Source organism: Bombus affinis, chromosome 17 (assembly GCF_024516045.1).
Source record: "Bombus affinis isolate iyBomAffi1 chromosome 17, iyBomAffi1.2, whole genome shotgun sequence".
Lineage (NCBI taxonomy): Eukaryota > Metazoa > Arthropoda > Insecta > Hymenoptera > Apidae > Bombus > Bombus affinis.
The window spans coordinates 3837927-3852830 of NC_066360.1; the positions used below are offsets into that span (position 1 = coordinate 3837927).

The 14904-nt window shown below is 37.3% G+C and overlaps 1 protein-coding gene and 1 long non-coding RNA gene across 11 annotated transcripts in view; one reads left to right on the forward strand and one right to left on the reverse strand.

Moving 5' to 3' along the window:
• The window catches only part of LOC126926018 (neurexin-1), a 659019-nt gene that overhangs the window by 597501 nt on the left and 46614 nt on the right, over positions 1–14904 (reverse strand). The gene's annotated exons all lie outside the window — the stretch shown is intronic.
• The window catches only part of LOC126926057 (uncharacterized), a 114182-nt gene continuing 104522 nt past the window's right edge, over positions 5245–14904 (forward strand). Inside the window, exon 1 of the long non-coding RNA XR_007714238.1 lies at positions 5245–5517. This is a non-coding gene — a long non-coding RNA (uncharacterized LOC126926057). The remainder of the gene's footprint in view (positions 5518–14904) is intronic.

Genomic DNA, 14904 nt, shown 5'->3' on the forward strand with positions numbered 1-14904 from the left:
AGAAAAAGTGTAGCAAGCTGGTTGTGTCTCGGTTGAAACGAGAACCGTCCGTCTATCTGGCGTCGTCGAAGGATATGAGTTACTGACCCGTGTATAAATGAACGTTATGAATTCACCGGCAGAGGGCATATTCATCCGTAAGTCTAGCCGTGGGCTCTTTCCTCTTTCGGGATCGAAGCATCGGCCGTACTGGCATACAGAGGAAATCGAGGATGAGTCTAAAGGCAGAGGGCAAAATAGAAGAAGTAAAGTGGAAACGACGGCGGTGCCCTGAAACGTTTGCCATCGCTCGAGAAAGAGGGAGACGCGGCGTTTCTATCTTGCAGTGAGATCGAGAGGAAATCTTCAGATCGTCGAAGACGAGGAAGATTGCCACCGTCCCGACAGGAAAGGATGACGACGAGGCCACGAGGGCGACGGAGTTGGAAAAGGAGTCACCCAACCCCCAGCCGCAATTCTACATCGCCGATGAAACTGGCGCGATTTACTTCGACGCTACCGTTGCCACGTATCTGTGAAATAATGGATAACGCTTCGAATCCTTTTCATATTCCTGCCGCCTCTTCCCTTCTTCCGTTCGGCTGAACCCATGATTTCGCGAATAATGGAAGGTACTCGCTGTGTAGAGATTTCGATTATGATACCTCTGATAGACTGCAAGTTTGCTTCTTAGACATTAAAATGCTCCGGTGACCCGTGCTACGAGTTGCGCATCCAACCACCAAATTCAGTTTCGCGTAATTCTATACCGAATCTCGTTTCAGTGGATTATTTGCAGTTATAACTATACCGTAAAGATTGTAGAGAAGAACTCTGATAAAACAGAATCATTCGCCCTTTTAACTTTCCTAATACCTGCTATGTTGTAATGCTATGGAAACATTGTAATATGAAAATTGTTGCTGCTTAGAGACGCTTATGATATACGCTAAAACCTGTATCCCTTTTCGGCTGTCTTACATGTTGCAGCATATGTAACATTTCAGTTGATTCTCTGACGATTTCACGTAGATCTTTCAAGCAGATCCGAAGGATTTCAAGTCCAAACGAAAAATATCAACCCCTACCTCATCCTTGCGGCCGTTACAACCATTTTCACATCAATCCTCCAATCAGTGTCGTCCAGATCGGATTCTACTTTCAAGCATCTGACGAGGAGTCTGCAAGTATAATCTAACGCGATGAGTTTCCGTGCAATCTGAAAGCGAACGCTCCCTTAACGGAAGCTAGAAGGATTCTCCAAAAGTACAGAATTACAAGGAGGAGACAAGAGGAGAGGGACAAGAGGAGAGGGACGAGAGGAGAGACAAGTCGAGTGGCCATTCCACTCGGTAGGTTAAGGACACTGAAACGAAGATCTAAGGCAGCAGACCCGCGACAATAGAACCGTCAACCAATTGTTCAACTATCCGGGCCTCTCGCGATAGTTGGACAAGATCGATAGATGGTGCGCTCGTTGAAAGGAAATTTCATTCGAAAAACATTGCTCGTTTAAATAACGCCACTTCGATGTATCGACGATGGTAACAGCTTTCTGTGATGAAATTAATTCGTCGGCGAGATATACGGTGACCCTTGAAAACAAATTTAAATGTTACATTTAAATGTTACAGATCTCAAGAAGCTTTAAGTATTTTCATGGATAAGTCTCCTGTACAGAGTAAAAAAAGAAAAAAAATAATAGAGACCTCGCAAAAGTGAATTACCGTTTCTAGTGGTTTAAAATTGAAACGAGCCAAGGTTTCAATTAGGTAATTATAACTGTCGCTGTAAAAGACCTGCGAACACTACTTATGGCTTATGAAATCTAATTTCACTCGAAATACGTAGGAATTTAAGACAGCGTTTGTATCAGAATTTACTCTATAGCGGTTTCAATCTCGTTACGTGTATTTCAAAGTGAAAGAGACGAAGCTATACAAAGTTTGCAAAGTATCTTGTAACTGTTGTATCCGCAGACATCCAGGGCTAATAAATTTAGTATTTCGAAACGCGATCCTGGACTTTGTTTTAGAACTCTCTCACTTATACGGACGAAGAGATACGATCAAACGTCTGAACGGTGACTCATACATACGTAGCTCGCGGTTACACTCAAACTTATCGCGCGTATTAGCGCGTTAACGTCTTCGCCAATATCGTGCGACCGTTTAGTTCATTGTGTTGCGGTCGTTCGAAAGCGGATAGCAATGTACGTGTCAATCAATTCCCGGCGAAGTTAAATTGCGTAGCACACAATCGACGAGCAATCAGACGCCCCCCAAGAAGAATACTTTCCACGTTCCGTCATATCTTATAGCAAACGTTCCTATAAGACTGCATTATACCTCGAAATTATGCATTCGCCTCGATAAGATCCATCGCGTGAAATTTCAGCGATTGTGGAACCGAGTGTCTTCCTTTCTCTTCGATCCTCTAAAGTCCTGTCTCTCTGTTCCACCCACCCTTTTTCCCATCCCCCAGTCTATCTACCAGTCTCCTCTTTCCTACATTCATCCTATAATCAGCCAACCGTCTCTCTATCTCTCTTTCCAGCGAATCAACAGCATGAACCACGCTTTATGCAAATTACCAAATCTCCGCATAATGTGCCTCGTAAGCCTGTCTACGGTTGTCTTAGCTCTTATGGCAAAATGGCGGCCAGACGTTTTACCTAACATGCCCTGTATAATTTAAACATTTCTTACGCTTCTGATACTTCCCACTCTTCAAACGTACACGTTTATACAACCAGGTATCTTTGTTTCGCGCGGTAAATTCGCGAATGTAATTGTTCGCGCGTAAATGTTCCATCGTGTTAACGCGAACGAGAGACGACTGTGTCTGGGAATGTCAGTAATAAACGACGCAACGTTGATATATCGAAGAAATTTTAGTCGAATAGTTGGAAGATTTTATCTTTTGTTATCGCTATGGCGAGATAGGAGATGCTAAAAATAAGAGAATCTTATTAATCGTACCGATTTATTATAGATCGAATTAATAATCCTTAGTGAAGTATTTCGTAGTAGATGTTTTCTAAATATCTATTTAAATTTGCTCACACACGTAACTCCTTTTGTTTTATTCCATTATCAATAGCATACGAATGAAATTGTAGAAATCATTTTCTAATTTTGCAGGTATATTTTGTTATGTTGCTGATGAGGTGGTATGTTGTGATACGAGTCAACAATTTATACGATTCACACTTATGATTAACCATCGAGAGTTTACAATCGCGTATCTCGGCTTGTGTTTGCTTCGATATGATACTGAACCTTTCGCACCTCGCGACTTGAGGCAGAATGACTCTTTGTTCGAAACCAAACGGTTTCTTTTCTTAGTTGCCCTTCGATATCCCTACTACACACGTGTTTATTAGATGTACCGCGGCGGTTGCCGCGCGTGCATTCTTCCAAACATTCGGCGGAAGAACCATAGGGATATCGATGGCACATTAGGCACGTCGGCCTTACGCTTTGAAGATATAGCGCTTTGTGTCGCGAAGCCGTTGGAAAGTTCCGTGCTCGTGTGCCGCCACACTGATATAAAGAAGTTATACATATACCATCATCTGTAAGTATGCGGATACTTTAGCTAATTTGTAACAATACTACATGAATGTGAATAAAACGTATAAATTAATGAGAACCTGATAGTAAAACTAATGGATTCAACAAATAATACAAATTTTAATTATTTTGTCTTAAAAGTGACTCAGAGTATATTAAAATTTAACGTACGATTCATTCGATGTATCATTAAATGTATGTATCGATTTTCATTAAAATTTTACTGCTAATTAAACGTTAGTGTTTGAATTAATAACGACGTCTTTTTATAAGTATAGAAGAATCTTCTCTGTGTAATTTGTCTACAGAGTCAGAGGCAAGAAAACATTATTTCTGAACGCTTTATAATAAATTTTGTAAATAATAATACAGATTATAATCATTATGTATCAACACATACTTACAATTAAATTATATCTACCATTGACAGTAAATCAAAAATAATGTTGCCTTGCTTATTACAGTGAGTAATCCAAGCATTTAATTGTAAGATATTCGGGAAGTTCATGTAACAAGCATACAATATGGCGCTTGAAAAGCGCCATTTACGTTCCTCTATGAAATTATTGCAAATTATTCAAGGGTCCTATAGAATTAACACGTTATGGAACGCTTTTGCAGAATATGCTAATCTCTAGAAACGATTTTTCGCGGTGAATTTATACGCTAAACAGCGTTAGAAAATACACAAGAACGATATTTTCTCTGAATATACGGAATTAAAACGATATTGAACGCAAATGAATTGGTTGGAAAGAAACGCCCTGAAATGTACTAAAAATGGTGACTTACCCCGTTGAAACACCATGGAACAAAGCCGTGATGGACAACGAGCGTTCTGCTACAGCGTAGGATTCCTTCTGCTCCTGTATTTTCTTCTTCTGTTTTCCTTGGTTTTGTAATTACACTCGCGACACTTTCATTCAGATGAACACAACGCATAAACGCATAAACGCCGAAAAACGTTGAAGCTATGTTGTGACCCGCGAATCGGTGGCGCTATACGACGGAAACAGGAACGGAAATAGCGCGGGTGCGACCGGTGCCCCGTGAAATACGAACTACACACAATAACACGCTAAAGTATTTCAATTATCAATGATCTTTTACTTCATCATAATATTTTTTACTACAAAATTAATATCAATTCTTTAAATAATAATAGTTGAATTTTACAGAGTTGTATACTGTATTTGAACGTACATACATATGTATGGAATATGGTACGAAAAGAAACATGTGCTAATAATGACAAAATAAGTGCTTGATGCAATACGAGTTTAAAAAATGTCTGCCTTTCGATTAATAATTCCAATTAAAAGAGAAATATTTTCAATTGCGTCATTTCGAATGTATACGTGAGGTGATTTACTTTATATAAGAAGAATTCTGCTTGTTAATTTGATATCGAAAGTTAATAACGTTGATACACTGATTATGATAACCGAAGAATCTGAATATTCACAACTTCTGACGATATGCGTTAAATAAAATTATGGAACGAAATTTCTCCACATACGCGTTCCCGCGTCTCTCACAAAACTAAATATGGCAGCAGGAAATCGGCCAATTACAGAGCCGGAAAGACGGACGAATCCGGAAGGAGATTGCGACCTCTAGTTTGTAGTGGAATATTTTCGATCGTCGTTTCGCGAAACGGTTATTTATACGAAGTAAATAGTAACGTTCGTATATCAGAGACGCGCAAGTAATCGGTATGGAGATATTTTCCGCGAAAAATTAATATTTCGTCGCGACATAAACCGTACATAAACGAATATGTATTTTCGTCGAGAAACGATTTCGAGATACGTGTATTTGTGAAAAATTCGAGAACAAACCGCTACTTCGCCATTTTACGTATTATACGCTGATTGTAATAGACTGGTATTTACGATTTATGGTGACTCGGTGCTTCAAACAATGGTCATCGTTGGAAAGAAGTCGTAATCATTGGATTTATGTGAGTTATAACAATGATTTTATCTTTTTAAATCATAATTGATAGGATAAGGTTATTTTGAGATCGATGAAACCATAGATTGTAAGCTAATGGAATCGTATACCAGGCCATCTTACATTAGTGAAATTTTGCAAGTCACGAAAGTTTTCAGTATTAATATATTCTCTGTAATACAAGTTCGATGATAAAACAAATGATATTTTATTAATTGCAAGTTATTTGGTTATTCTTCTTCTTATTATTATTATTTGACTTGATTATTATTATTTGATGAAAAATTATTAGATCATAAAAGGTAAATTATTGCGTGGCGGTCCTATATGTAACACTCGTACGCCATTTTGAAAAATATTTAATTATGATCGTAAGAGATGTTATTGAAATATTGAATTTTTATTGTTCTTTGCTATTATTATTGTTCTTTGCAACTTAAATTCTGTGTACCATATTTAAAATGTACCTAAAATTTAAGGTATATTAACAAGTAACAACTATAAAATCGCTTCAGATGAGGATAATCATTTTAATCTCAACTTATCAATTGTGATTTAGTACACAATAATTAAAAATTTGTTTAAATTGTATTGTATATAGGATTGTTTCTTTTTGATGACATTTAAATATATATTAATATTGTGTCTTGAATATTAGTAATATGACGTTCCATATTACATATATTTGTTAATATCTTCATTCCTTTCATTTCATGGATATATTTTCCGCTATTCAGTTCAACTAATGTTAAATCCGTTAGAATTGACGATACACAGAGGAGATAGTGTACGCAAAAAGTATATATCTGAAAAATAGCAAACAGACTACAATTCGCCCAATACTTTCACAAAATTTCCGAACTGTTAAACACGAAGTGCCAAAAAATTCGTTTGTACAACGTACAAGCATGGCTTAGCGGGTTTCCATTGGATTAAAATAGATTTTTAATTTCATTTGTAATGTAACATAGGCGTATCATTGGCGACGTTATATTTTTACAGCGTTAGTTTCATAAACACGCGTGTATAGGGGACAGTGTTGTCAATATAAACACAGAGAAAAAGTTTCCATGATGGCTACAAAAACGTTTGACCGAACGTTGTCGTTTAGGAAATCGAATTAAAACGTATGCGTATAAATATGGATCCGGTATCAATATGAGTTTGATGCTCTGTGTGCGCATTTTTAACGCTTTTAATGGATATTTCTCGATATAGATGCAAGAGATTCCCGTATTTTCATTTGCAAATTTCACATGTTAATCTCATCGATGGCAGCTTCTAACGACAATGACAACTCGGTTTTTACTAATTTCGCTTTTTCTAATATTTATCTTATATCGTACATTATGCGAGAATGCTTTTTATAAATTATCGTTTTGCACGATGCGCAGCAAAATTATTATCATTTTAACCTGATATTTAGTATCCTTCGATTGTGATTTTCGTCGACCTTGTTCGACGATTATACCACAACATTTCTAAAGGTTGTTCAAACTCTTTGTTGATTGTTATATACTTTGAGAAAAAATAATCGCAGAAGTAGAGGTCGAATTATTTCCGTTATTTTTAAATTTTTAACTGACTAGTGCGACAGTCGTTTCGCTGACTGTTCCACGGTCTATTTATAGTTTATATTTCTATGTTATTGATTAGGCATAGATAAGCTGGTTGCTAACGTAGAGAAAATTCTAAGCGTCGGGCGAGGCGTCTATCGCGTCGGTTGCATTCTCAATGCAACTTGTTTGCAGATAAATGCGGAGATACATCGCGATTTATCTTATGCCATAATTTCAATTGGCTCTCATTTCTCGGGATCGTTAATATCTCGTTGATGTAAAAGCGACCGTGCGCCCGGCGACAATAAAGATGTTCGACAGCCGTGAAATACAAAAGGTAGTCACGGGAATCTTCATCCACTTTGTAGAAAACGACCGATATTACGCGATAGGTCGATGGATTTTAATCCACTCTTGAAAATGCTGTGTACCGTTAATCGATCCAACGGAAATTACGTGTCCACTTTGGTACGCGGTACAACTTAAAAACTCGTGCGATTCCAGTCTGCAAATTGAATTCCAAAGTCGTCCTGCTCTATTGGTTAACTAACAGTGTCGATACTTGCGACAGGCAATACTGCAGCGACTGTTACGTAGTAACAGAAATGGAACATGTTTGGGGGGAAAAACATTTGAAGCGAACAGACGCCGATTCTCCATTCCAGCTTGTAATTTCTCTATGGAGGAAATTGGATTCATATAGGATTGTTGGTTTTAATTATTGTTGTAATAGGAATATTTGCAAGTTTATCGTTTCACGTGTACTCAAGTGTCTTTCGAGTTTCGTATCGTGCAGAATATTTCTAAAAGAATGAAACTTCTTCGACTTGGTAAGCTTGTGGTGTTTCATGATAATGAATCATTAGTGTACGAAATGACAATTAGAACAATTGGCTCGGTAATAAACACGAAGAGAGTGTTTATTAAAAATTAAATTACATTTCCCTCATTACGTTTTCTTCCATTACATCAAAGGAGTACTTACGGACTTTGTAAAGTTTAATGTTGTTAATTGAAAGTAAGACGTATTGTTTTAGAATTTAGAAGGCTGAGACCTTGTTTACCAATGTGATTGCTGCTGTTGCTGCTGTGGCTAATTGCAACTCTTACATCATGTTTTAAAGCGATTACGTACGTACATAACTATCAGAGGACCTTAATCCAACTCTGGCCTGTATTCCTCCGAATTGGGATGAAATAATATTCGGTTCTTCCATGTTATAAATTATGTATTTATATCGACATTCACATCGATATTCCAGTCGCATCAATCATCCCTTTTATTACTAATGGAGTTAGGTAATCCTTTAGAAATGAGAACTAGAAAGTAATAAAAGTATAGATATACTTTTAGGAATAGGATTTTTTCCTAAATTAGATAGTAAATTACATGTGAAATTTACAAAAAGAAGATGTATTTACAAGTTACATAAATAAAGTATCTGTTGTTTCATGAAGGAAAGGGAAATTTTGTATATTTAGGAAAATAATATTTTAATATGTTATAAATTCCCTGATTTCTTCAAACTTCATAACATTGTAAGATCTAGGTAAAAGAAGAGATAGTAACAGAAAATGTGTTCAATTTTTGAAATTTCCTTTTGCAATCACAAGGTTAAAAAAAAAAAAAAAAACAGAATTCGATACTGTAAATTAACTGAAAAAATTGCAAATGGAATGTATTGATGCAACGTTGGTTTAATAAAACAAAAGGTTGTGCATTAAATAAATACGAAACAGTGTTTCAAGCTGTGACCAAAGAGAAGATAAAATAGGATTTAGCTTTCTTCGAAATGTCACAGAGTTTCCAACAATATTTTTCTACAGTTCAGAATTTTAAGCTGTGTATTTCTCGAAAATCGTACTCTTTCACAACAGTCGTTTCTTTCTCAAGTAGATCAACGTAATCGCAGATTTTTGAAAGTAAAGAGAACGAGAAAGGGTCCGTCGAACGCTTGTTCCGTTTTTTTTTGCTATGAAACAAGATCCCCGATACGCGTATCGAAGTCCTCTTGAAATTCTACAGCACGAGTTGAAGAAGCCTCGAATCGTCAAGATTCTTTTTCCAGTTTCGCTAAATGTTCTCGATATCGTCGAGGAGATTATGTCGTCGAGTACGATAAAGCAGTATCAAGTGACTCGGCCTGTACAGTTAACTGACTCCAGATGAGATTGCGTAGCATTACAGAACTATTTTTGTTAATCGATTTGCCAAAGTGAACGATCTAAATTCCGATCTAGTTCGTCATGTGCTAACTTTTCCATTTACCATTCAACTCTCCCCGATTTTGTTCAAGCTCTCGCGAGAATTCGATACCTTTTCGAGGAAATTCACTTTCGGAGATGCTTTAACTGTACATTTAACTGTATTGCAATATTTACAAAAGGAAAGTTAAAAGATGAGATTAGCTTCGCACTAAAAATTATCACACATGTTTAATGTACTAGAAGAGTAATAAAGATAAACTAAACTAAGAAAGAAAAGTCTTTCAGAAAGCCACTTTTGAAATAGGAGATTAGAAGTAGAAAACTATTGGTTATATAGTGAAGCATTTAGCAGTGAGCAAAACATTGTCTTTTACAATTTAGCTGATAATCTTTGGTTTTTAAGTTTCTAGTAAAATATTGTCTATATGTATTAGTTGTTACTAAGGAAGGCATTGAAGCAGCTATATTCTAAATGGTGACAGTGTGATTCTAATTTGCATAGATTAGATGACAGACACTCCCTAGCGAATGTTAGTAGAAAATATTCCGCATACTAATGAAAATACCGCAGACTAGAATTGAAGTGCCATCTTCCTTTCTAAATAGTTATTAACAATACTTGAATCCAATAAATGCCACTAAACATTAATTAATTGTTTCCTGGCCTTTGTCTGTGACATCCAACAAGCGAAACTGAGTTTTCTTTGCAACGTTAATGCATAAGCTTCCCTTTTGCCCCAAGAAACTTCTTTCTCAGCGCTTACGGTGTTTCCTTAAAGCGCTCTTCGCATATTTGTATTTCCATAAGAAGTTGGTATCTCAAACAACACTTTCTCTTAGCCACCTCCTGCAGCTTCTACGATAACTAAGTGATTGCGGATTTTGCCAATACCAACTAATGACAATCACTTAGTCGCCAACCCAATATTACTCGATTCGACGCAAACTAATTAACGCGCAAAGACCACGGCGTTCTCTTGCAAAGAAAGGGAGGAGAAATTGACGTCACGTTGCGTGGCGGAATAAAACGTGCGAATAATTCGACGAGACGCGAGGTTCTGCACGTGCAAACCGTAAAATGGTATTCAATGGAGCGGCGGGGAGTGGTGGTCGCGATATGGCGAGTGCATACGGCGCTAGGAAAATACGAAATCTTGGCGGTGAAAGGGTTAAAAGCGTACTTAACCCGAGGGACATAAAGTTGTAAACGACGTTGGCGTATGAAGCTGTAACCCGATTCGCGTGGAAGATATCGCCCGATATCGCTGCGACATGCAAACCCTAAACGTGTTTACAATGCATCAGTTTTATGATCGGAGTTGCATTACCAGGCCACCGACCATTTCCTTTAATGAACGTTGCGCGCTTTTATCATACGTCATTTGTCAAATCACACTTTTGCCCGGCGGCTTCGCCTCTCGGAAGCCACCTACCCAGGCAATTTGTTTTCATTTCTGCTAACGATTCTGGCCGCCACCATTCTCGCGGCCCACTTTCCATGCAGCCCAACGTGCGAATCCTTCGAAAGAGTGCAATCCTTTCTCGGCGATCGATATTTTGCCCGCCACTCGCTTCTTCCTTCGCGACTTGTTCGCCAGCAGGAACGTCCCGCCATGAATTTATGATACACATCGGTGTAAATTTCGGTTAACTCGCGATGGATGAAGATAGATAATGCTCCGGCTGTAATATTGTCAATTATCGAGGAGAAGGTAGCGTAGATAAAATATGGACGAAATAATTGATGTTTCAACCTCGTCACTGCAACCGATGGTTCGTCCAAATGTTGGCACTTACAGGGAAATATCCGTATCGTGGGCTAGTTCGGGCATAGAAGTCGAGGTAATGCAATTAACTTGGCAATTTTTATTCTCATTGCTAGTTTGCAAAATACCCGCCTTGAAACGTCGGACTGTTAGCAAACGCGTGACTCAACGATTAGCAAGTATTAAGTCGTCCGGAAAGTTTCTTTCGCTTCTTATGAAATAATAGACGCACAATGTTTTTTTATTATTTTTTGTTTTATATTATTTTATGGATTTATTTTGTAGTAATAATAAAATAATATAAAACAAAAAATGTTGTGCATCTACTACTTGCTTATAAAACGGAACTTTTCGGACAACCTAATATTCGAACGCTTCTAGGGATCTTTTTATTTTGAAATTTCGCTAGCACCGTAATGAATTCGAATGAATAATTACGTCGATAAAGTCTGAAAGCTAGGAATGATGGAAGTTGAAAGATATCACGGATTATACGATGGTTAGAAATAAAAATTCCACGATCAGACCAGCTCGACCGATGAAAACAAAGTTGCGCAGCTCTCGGAATTGGAATTCGTAAATATTTTTCAGTTCCATGTCGTTATCCAGAAAGTATCTTAGTTTGTAACTTTCGGATGTAGGTTACGGTGGTCCGGAACGGTATTCAATCAATTTGCTGCTGTACCAATTACGTAGCACTATTGAGAGTTTCATGACGCACCGATAGTGTACAGTTCTATTCAGTGTATCATCGATACATCATTACATTCCTGTTAAAGCTAGCTGCAGTAGTCTCGAGACGTCAGAACACGATGTCCATACGTTCAGGATATTACTAATCGCAAGTTCTCTCTACAAAGTACAGATCTTTCTTGACCAAACTACAATTAACGCAACTTTCTCACAACTATGGTTGGACGAATTTTTATACGGAGACCACATAGCAAAGATACGATAGGTTCATTTGGGTTCATTTCCTGACTTTTACCTAACTTGCTGATTTTGATTGAAAAGCAGAATTTTAATACGACATATTTGGAAAACGGAATGAGTTAGATTTTAAGGTACAAGTCTTTTGAGAATAAGTGCTAAATCCACTGTGTTTGTTAAGAAGTGAATAATATTAATTTTAACTTAATTCAGATCAATCTTAGCGAGTATAATTAACATTGTCAGTATCTTTTAACTGTTCTGAAGGATAACAGAAACACATATTTAGTCGCGTAAAAATAAAATGGAAAGTTAGTTGTTGAAAACTATGGAGTTAGACCAATATACTTGGTTTTAACTCTTCTAGAAAAATCGTGTCGCCTGACTTATTCTCCTTTTATTTGCGCCTTTAACACTTTGACTGTCACGTTGGTGGCATGGTTTCTCCTTTCACGCCACGGTGGGTTATTGGTGACCGGAGAGCTTGAACTTTTGAACTACAATTGTAAAAATTGTATGAAAATGGACAGTTAGGGCATTTTGAATATAACCGATAAATAGAAGATACTTTGAAACAAGAAGTGCCCCATTGAACAATTAAACATTTTTATTAGAATATCAACAGAAAAAAAAGAGAATAAATGTTGCATCTAACTGTGCACTGTGTTAAAACACGTGACTTCGGCGTGGCAGTTAAAGTGTTAAATTGTGTCGAGCAAAATGGCAGTTGGCGAGTACGAATAGGGTGGAATTAGAGATCAGAACAATTGGTGCTCTGTCAATTCGTCAAACAGATAGAAATAACACGGATCGCACTGGAGAAACGTAGAAAGCTCGTCTGGTACATGGAGGATTCAATTTTCTCAGCGATCCCGAAATTTAGATAGAAGGAAGGAGTACTTGGAATAATTCCACGCAGCAAGTGGCAGCAGTTTGGTGTCAGCTAGAAAATAGACAAGAGGACGTGTAATATTATTGTTCCGAGGCAAGTCACAACGGCATGCTAGGCGACGAAGCGACGTATCGTTATTCCGGACTAGCGTACGATGCATCTGACGCAATGCAGTTGTACCTATGCACTGTATGCACATACATAGGTAGGTGGGGCGCATTGTTTTCAGATTTTCCCTTGCCACGCCATTTTCGACTTTACTTCGTCTTATACATTGCTGCCTGTACTTCACTACACGATTTTCCTCTCTGCTCCCGATATTTCTACAATTTCGCTCTATAACATACTTTTTACAGCTGCCTAGTTATACATCGATTTCCTGTATTTTTCTATTTTGTCAACGAATTTGTTTCACGCTCGCTTCAGTACCTTTTGGAATAAGCGAAAGTCACTGGTGTCATTGTCTGGTTTCGTTCATGGTATCTTATCAGAAAGGAAGGTCAATTATGTGAACGACATGAGTATCGCAGATACCTTTGATTTAACACAATTAGGATTAATACTTTGACTGTCACGTTGGTCAAATATGACCCGGCCACGATTTCGCCTGTGACGCCACGGGATCATTGGTGACCGGAGAGCTTCAACTTCTTACAATTGTAAAAATTGCATGACTATTCGGGGTTAGTTAGGGTATTTTGAATATAACCGATAAATAGAAGATACTTTGAAATAAAAAGTGCCCCATTGAGCAATTAAATATTTTTATTAGAACAACAATACAAAAAAATGAGAACAAATGTTGCATCTAACGGCACAATATCTTAAAACACTTTAAATATAAATGTGGCTCGTCAATACAATCTGAACAATAGGTGGTCACCTTTTTGGTCCGATTCTTAGCAATTTTTGATCCTAACTGTTTTTTTATAACACCCTCTGCAAAATTTTCGTGCCAGCTGCGCTTGCCTTTCTTTCTTCTGTATTTCGTATGGCAATCTTTATCGAATAAGTATATTTGACGGTTCTGGTGAATGGTACCGTGTAAGGTGCATTGGGAGTGCCATTCCAAAATCTGGTATCTCGATTTTTGTTTTTGTTGCTTGTTTATAAAGTATTGCGTTTGAAAATGATGTATTTCACAATAACTCTAAAGCTAATTTTGTATACAACTCGAGGGTTCTTCTATGTGGTGTAGAATATGCTATCATTTGATCTGATAAATCTACAGCACATTTTCCTCTGTTGTAATCTACCACGAAAAGGTTGAAAATTTTAGACACTGGAAGGTGGAGAAGTTGTTGTTTAAAAAATCGTGAAATTCTCGATATTTTCCCTCGCACTTTTCATTCACGTTATAACCACAATTATGTTAATTAACATTTTGATTGCTACGTTGGTCAAATATGATCCGGCCATGGTTTCTCCTGTGACGTCACGGGATCATTGGTGACCGGAGAGCTTCAACTTCTTACAATTGTAAAAATTGCATGACTATTCGGGGTTAGTTAGGGTATTTTGAATATAACCGATAAATAGAAGATACTTTGAAATAAAAAGTGCCCCATTGAGCAATTAAATATTTTTATTAGAACAACAATACAAAAAAATGAGAAGAAATGTTGCATCTAACGGCACAATATCTTAAAACACTTTAAATATAAATGTGGCTCGTCAATACAATCTGGACAATAGGTGGTCACCTTTTTGGTCCGATTCTTAGCAATTTTTGATCCGATTCTTAGCAATTTTTGATCCTAACTGTTTTTTTATAACACCCTCTGCAAAATTTTCGTGCCAGCTGCGCTTGCCTTTCTTTCTTCTGTATTTCGTATGGCAATCTTTATCGAATAAGTATATTTGACGGTTCTGGTGAATGGTACCGTGTAAGGTGCATTGGGAGTGCCATTCCAAAATCTGGTACCTCGATTTTTGTTTTTGTTGCTTGTTTATAAAGTATTGCGTTTGAAATTGATGTATTTCACAATAACTCTAAAGCTAATTTTGTATACAACTCGAGGGTTCTTCTATGTGGTGTA